Below are 7,660 nucleotides of genomic sequence, written 5' to 3' on the forward strand. Positions count from 1 at the left end.
ACATCTTGTAAGATAAATGTACGTCCCAGCTAAAACGTACAAATACTTCAAGTTAAGTAATAATATATCATCGCTATTGACAAATTTTTAAGATCCAAGACACAGTTCTCTCTATATGTTTTAATATTTCTTATGTACTCAAATATATTCAAAGGAAAAAGTACATGGGTGATGCCATAGTCGTGGAAGCGCGTACGCTCACGCTGATCTTCTGACCGCCGGAAGCACGAAACCTCTGATCTGGGCAAAATCGGCAAGCCGAGGAAGAACGGACAGGACACATGCTGGACTGGCGAGAAAGCGTGTTCTTCCGCTCGCGCTAGGCATTTCGATTTCTGACACCTCTTGATTTAAAAAATCAGTTTTTTGATAGTTTTCTCTCTCCACTGGGCTATTCATTTTAGCCACAGTTTTCAATTGGTACGATTTGCTTCCAAATCTTACAGATGCATTTTAAAAAATTTTTCCATCGCTCGGACAGAAGAGTCGATTGCTCAGTGAGTACGAGTATACATACAAAGTGCATACGGGTAACCAACCCCGTAGGGCTTGCCACATATGGGCCATTCGGTCAAAGACACCGACCCGTGGCCACGCTGTGTGGAGAAAAGTCCGTAACGTAAACGGCACGAAACAGTCAGGACCGAAGCCCCGAAGGAGCTCTGAGACAGCTTCTCGACCGAGATCGTAGAATTGGCCCAAAACCCGCTCTGCTCCGTCCGCCTCGCACGGACCGTGTATCTCTTATAGATACCGAACGGCCGGCAAGGACGCCGGCGCCGCCGGCCGAATAGCACGCGCGCTTATGAGTGTAAACCGCCGCGGCAACAGACCGCCCGGCCGTGCTGTTGTAACATAGCGCGTGAACGAACGAAAAAAAAATTTATAGTAAACATTAAAATAAATTACACTACCGTAAACTAGACAAAAAATTACACATTTTTTCCCAATATGAAAATTTTCACAAACTTTTCAAAGTCCCATCGCATCGAGTAAACTTTTTTAATAACGCGTCCGCACGATTCTAAATGCTTAATCCATATGTGAAATCGTTCACTGATCACGAATATCGTATTTAAAAAAATTACAAAAATTTATTTTTCAAAATAATCAAAAAAAACCGAAAAATCACAAGAGTAAAGTACCATTATTTTAAACAACATGTCGTTCTAAATGCTTAATCCCTATGTAAAAAAGTTATTTAAGCAAGAATATGTAATTGAAAAAAATTAGAAAAATTTATTTAAGCCGTAAATCGAAAATAATGGGGACACCGGAGCTGTTCGAAGCGCCGAGACGCGCCGCGTACGGCCGAATATTTTCTAAGTCCCAACGTACCGATCAAGAGTAAAGTACCATTTTCCTACATTAGATTTCGTTCTAAATGCTTAATCCCTATGTAGAAACGTTAGTTAAGCAAGAATATCGTATTTTTAAAAAAATCTAATGATAGGATTTTCCAGAAAATTGAAAAAACCGAAAAATGTCAAGAGTAAAGTGCCATTTTCTGACATTAGATTTCGTTCTAAATGCTTAATCCCTATGTAGAAACGTTAGTTAAGCAAGAATATCGTATTTTTAAAAAAATCTAATGATAGGATTTTTCAGAAAATTGAAAAAACCGTAAAATGTCAAGAGTAAAGTGCCCTTATTTTAAACATTATATCGTTCTAAATGCTTAATCCCTATGTAAAAAAGTTATCTAAGCAAGAATATGTTATTGAATAAAATGAGAAAAATTTATTTTAGCCGTAAATCGAAAATAATGGGTCGAGCGAATCGCTCGATTGCGCCGAGACGCGCTATGATCCCCCCCGTGTCCGCTACCTTGTCGTGGTGGGGGGGCTTCGTGCCCTAATGATCCTCAAGGCTGTGCCGGCGGGGATTTTATTCCCTGGCAGGTTCTACCTAGCCGGAGTGGCTTGAGGTGAGGGGCCAACTAAAGTCGGACACATACCGTAAACCTGTGGTCATGTTTTACAGGAACGGGGGTCTTGCCTTAACCGGCCGGACCGCGAGGATGACAACCTCTCTAAAAAATCCCTAGCCCCAAGCAGTGTTGCACGGTGAAGAGGGCGTAGCTGGAGTAAGCGCCAGCTATGGTTGGTGGGTGCACCAATCGTTAGCGGACAACCCCGGGGTACCTGGCGACCCCCCGGGCGTATTAGCCTTCCCCGGGTATGGCGGCTCTACCCGGGGTGACCTCCTTTCCGACCACACTCGTGGGATGAATTATGGATTCTTCTTTTTCAAGTACAACCGGGGAGGGGGGAAACGAGCGTGAGGTGGAGGTGCGCGGGCCTATCGTGCGCCTCAAAAGATGTACAGAGCCGGTGTCGCGGAGGCATTCTGCAACACGCGGCGCAAAGAGGCCTGCGGAGGGCCTTGGCGACTGCGACGGGGGGGAGGAGTCGGACTTCTCCGTCTCCTCCCACCACTCGTCGCAGAGCGTCCCGGGCACCTCCACGAGGAAACGGGGCCGGCCACCGACGACCGGGCAATACGTTGGCCTCCAAGAGGCCAAACGGAGACAGGCTGAGGCTGAGAAAAGCCTCATAGCGGACATCTTCGACCCGGTTGCCCCGGGACCGAGGCCCGCGAGTTCGAGCGACCCACTCCCTGATGAGGTGGAGGTCGCTGCGGATTTCCGGGGCCGCCCGACGCGGGACGTTGCGGCCGCGTTAATGGAGTGCCTGGGCGATGTGGCCAGGATATCCAGTGCCGCGACGGGACTGAAGGCCAGCGCGGTGCGGTCCCTCCGGACGGCGGCCCTGAACAGCCGGGTGGGCGTAGCGGAGCTGGCAGTTCGGTCGGCTCCCAGCGCCACCCGGCTCTTAGAGGCCGAAAATGCCTCATTGAGGGAGCAGTTGGCGGAGTTACGGGCGGAGGTCGCCCGACTCCGTCAAGCGGTGGAGGCGGGGCCGGCTGTAGCCGGGATGGCTCCGCCGCTGCCCCCTGATGGGGGCAAGGGGTTGCTGCCGGTTATCGGCGCTCGGGGGCCCCAGTCACCTGGGCGAGGAGGGTCCTCGCCCCCACCCGCGGCTGTGCCAGCCGACTTGCTGGCACAGATCGGCTCCCTTATCGATGCCAAATTGGCATCGTTCAGAAGGGAGCTGGTCCCGCGGGTGCGAGGCCCGCGATCGGCGGCACCCGTGCCGCCAGCCCCACCCCTGCCGATGGACAGGAGGGGGGGAAAGAAAAAGGGTGGCAGTGGGGGAGCGACTGTGGTCGCTAAGGCGACACAAATGCAGCTCGCCCCCACTGTTGCGCCGCCCTCCACCACACCTCCAACTGAGGTGTGGTCAAAGGTAGTTGGCCGGAAGGCCAAAAGGGCGGCTGCCGCAGATAAACCTGCGGCAGCTGCCAAGGCTGCTTTGACCCAGAGGGCGGCGAGGCGGGTGGCACCGGCTGCTCCCAAAAGGGCTCCCCTGCCGCCACGTCCGCCCCGCACGGCTGCCGTTACTCTAACGGTACCGGCCGGCGGGGCGATGAGTTACGCCGAGGCGATGGCCACTGCCAGGTCCAAAATAGACCTGGCAGAACTTGGCATCGCCTCGCTGAAGCCCAGGAGAGCGGTGACGGGGGCAATAATTTTGGAGGTCCCCGGAGCCGATGGAGCAGCCAAGGCCACTGCCCTGGCCTCTAAGATGGCTGACGCGCTGGCAGGGACCGGCGTGAAGGTCGCGCGCCCAATCAAAAAGGCCGACCTTAGGGTGCGCGGCCTGGTCGACTCGACCACGCCGGTGGAGGTCGCCGCAGCTGTCGCCCGTGTGGGAGGGTGCGACCGGGGGGATGTGAAGACCGGCGAAATCCGGTCTTCCCCCTCTGGTTTGGGCACCCTCTGGGTCCAGTGCCCTGCCGCGGCCGCACGTAAAGTCGCGGTCGCCGGCAAACTGACGGTGGGCTGGACCCAAGCGACGGTGGAGGCCCTCAGCGCCCGGCCCTTGCAGTGCTATCGCTGCTTTGGCTTAGGCCACACGAGGCAGCGGTGCACTGCGGCCGAGGATCGGTCCGGCTGCTGTTTCGGGTGCGGCAGTCAGGACCATAAGGTGGCTGGCTGCACAGAAAAGCCAAAGTGCCCGCTTTGCGCGGGTGCTGGCAAGCCGGCCGGCCACCGCCTCGGCAGCCGGGCGTGCCCTGCCAGCGCGAGACGCGGCAGAGGAAGCAGGGGGAGGAGAACCACGACGGCCAAGGCGGCAGCCGCCGTGGCAGCTCCTAAAACAAAGGATCCGGCACCCAAGGATGCCACCGTCGCGCCCGCGGGGGCGGTTGGGGCTGATAAAACCCCAGACGCCACCGCTCCCGCGGCAGCGATGGAGATTGAGGCGCCGGAGTAATGGGGCCTACTGGCCCTATTATTCAGGCCAACCTGAACCGCTCGGTCAGGGCACAAGACCTTTTTGTGCAATTCCTGGCCGAGCGGGGTGCCGGGTTGGCCGTAGCGGCGGAGCCGTACCGGGTCCCCGACCATCCACATTGGATGGGGGACTTGGACGGCTCCGTCGTTATAATATGGGCAGGCCGGCCGGGGTCCCCGGCGTGCTCCGTTATCGAGCGCGGCCGGGGATACCTGGCCGTTGACTGGGGCGGCACCGTGGTTGTGGCGATCTACGCACCTCCGAGGTGGTCCCTCGTGGAGTATGAACAGTATCTGGACGTGGTGGGGAGATGCGTCTCTCGCTGCCAGCCGCGTCCGGTGCTGGTCCTGGGGGACTTCAACGCCAAGTCTTCAGCTTGGGGTTCCCCCAGGACGGACCCGAGGGGCCGGGAGGTGCTTGATTGGGCGGCGGGACTCGGACTCTGTCTTCTAAACACGGGCTCGGTCCATACGTGCGTGCGGTATAACGGGGGGTCCATCGTTGACCTGTCATGGGCAACGCCCCCGGCCGTGCGCCGTATTACGGGGTGGAGGGTGGCGGAGGAGGTCGAGACGCTGTCCGACCACAGATACATTGTTCTCGGCCTCTCCGCCGCCCCATCGACGCCCCGACGTCGCCCCGCTGATGAGGGATCGCCTCAGCCACGGTGGGCGCTGAAGCGCCTCGACCAGGACGCTCTGATGGCGGCAGCCCACGTCGTGGCCTGGCCGGCAACACCGGCCGGGCCAGTCGACGGGACAAGGGAGGCCCATTGGTTCCGGGGCGCAATGACGTCGATTTGCGACGTCGCCATGCCCCGGGCCAGGGTCTTCCCGAGGAAGGCGGTGTACTGGTGGTCGCGCGCGATAGCGGATTTACGCACAGAGTGCATCCGCGCGCGACGCCAGTACGCCCGCGCCCGTCGACGACGACGTTCCGACGTGGAGCTGGCTATCCGGCTGTATGGGCGATACAGGGAGAAGGTGGTCGCCCTGCAGCTGGCCATCAGGCAGGCGAAGAGCCAGGCCTGGCGCGACTTTCTCGGGTCTCTGAACCGAGATCCGTGGGGGCGCCCATACAAAATGGCGATGGGACGTTTACGTCCCTGGGCGCCCCCTCTGACGGAAAGCCTGGATCCGGGGATGCTCGGACGGGTCGTGGACGCGCTATTCCCCGTCAGCGGGGAGGCGTCCCGGCCCGTCCCTCAGCTAGAGGGACATGAGTGGTCCCCGGATCTGGAGGTCGCGCCGGAGGAAATGGCCGGGGTAGTCAAATGGCTTCGGGGCAAGAATACTGCCCCGGGGCCGGACGGTATCCCCGGCCGGGTCTGGTTGCTTGCCATGAGCGTCCTGGGCGGGAGGCTCAGAAGCCTCTTCTCCGGGCTCCTGAGGTCCGGGGTGTTCCCGGACCTCTGGAGGAGAAGTCGGATGGTCCTCTTAAAGAAGGATGGGAGGCCTGCGGATTCTCCCTCCGCGTACCGGCCCATTTGCCTCCTGGACGAGGTGGGCAAGATCTTTGAAAAGATCATTGCTGCCCGCCTCGCCAGGCACCTGTCCCGCGTTGGCCCCGATCTGGCGGACTGCCAGTTCGGCTTCCGGGAGGGGCGATCGACGGTCGACGCAATCGACCGTCTAAAGTCCCTCTCGGACAATGCCGTGGCACGGGGCGGGGTGTGTTTGGCGGTGTCGATCGACATCGTCAATGCATTTAACACCCTGCCCTGGTCCGCCATTAGGGAGGCCCTGGTTGAACACCAGGTGCCTCCCTATCTGAGGCGGGTGATCGGGGCCTACCTGCGGGACAGGTGGGTGGAATACCCGGGCCGGTACGGGACGATACGGAGGGAAGTGGACTGCGGGGTCCCACAGGGGTCCGTGTTAGGACCACTCCTGTGGGACCTGGGATATAACGCAGTCCTGAGGGCCTCCCTGCCCGACGGTGCCACTGTCGTCTGCTATGCGGACGACACGTTAGTGGTCACCGTCGGGGACACCTTCGAGAGGACCATCCGACGAGCGGAGGTTGCGGTGGCAGCCGTCGTCGCGAAGATCCACGATCTGGGGCTGAAGATGGCCCCGGAGAAGGCCGAGGCCGTCTGGTTTGGACGGCCTCGGTCGCGGCCACCGGCCGGATCGTGGATCTGGGTTGGAGGAGCCTGCGTCGAGGTGAAGTCCGAGATCAAGTATCTCGGACTGATCCTCGACAGCCACTGGAGATTCGGGGCGCATTTCGGCCGCCTCGTCCCCCGAGTTGAGAGGGCGGCGGCCTCGCTCGGCCGCCTGTTGCCCAATCTCGGGGGACCGGATAACATGGTGCGTCGCCTATACCTGGGCGTGGTGCGGTCCATGGCCTTGTACGGCGCCCCGATCTGGGGGCCGTCCGCGAGGGCAAGCCGGCGCATCACTTTGTTGTTGCGCCGGCTTCAGAGGCAAATGGCCCTTCGCCTCATACGGGGTTACCGCACCGCGTCTACCGTGGCGGCGCTTGCTCTGGCGGGAGAAATTCCCTTCGAGCTGCAGGCGGCGATGCGCGCCTATGTCTATAGGCGCATATGCATCGCTGGCCGGGCTCGGGGGGACCCGCCGGAGCGGGAGGCGGTCGACGGCTTCGAACTCCAGGCCCGGGGACTAGCGCTCGCCAGATGGCATGCGGAGCTTTGTTCCCATGCCGGCGAGCGCGTCCCTGGGGCTCTCCTGCCACACTTCACCTCGTGGCGGGAGAGGCGGTTTGGCAGGCTCACCTACCGTGCGACGCAGGTGTTCACCGGGCATGGCTGCTTCGGTGTGTACCTGTGTCGCATCGGTCGGGAAGCGACGACGGTGTGCCACCACTGTGGCGCGGAGGAGGACTCGGCGCAGCATACACTGGAGGTATGCCCCGCCTTTTCAGTGCTGCGCCGAGTCCTAAGACGGGAAGTTGGTCGCGACCTCGCTCTCTCCAGCTTAGTTGGGGCCATGCTGGAGAGCCCAAGAAAATGGGCGGCAGCCATCGCCTTCTGCGAAGAGGTGATGCTGCAGAAGGAGGCTGCCGAGCGGGGTCGCCGTGAGCGGGGGGTGCGGCGTGTGCGCCCACGCCTAGAGCCCCCCTCCCCGAGCAGATGAGAATAGGCGGGCGGCGGGTGTACCAGATTACTGGTTTAATTGCCCGCCGCCCGCCAACCCCCCCCCCCAACTGAAGCTGTCCACCCCAAAGTGGGAGTGACGAGGCGGTGTGGGGTGCGGTCCCCCGCACCGCCGAAGCAAGATGATTCATGGGGGGAGTATAAATCTCCCCCCCGGGACGCGGCCGGCCATCGCCATTCC

Source organism: Megalopta genalis, unplaced genomic scaffold (genome assembly GCF_051020955.1).
Source record: "Megalopta genalis isolate 19385.01 unplaced genomic scaffold, iyMegGena1_principal scaffold0033, whole genome shotgun sequence".
NCBI lineage: Eukaryota > Metazoa > Arthropoda > Insecta > Hymenoptera > Halictidae > Megalopta > Megalopta genalis.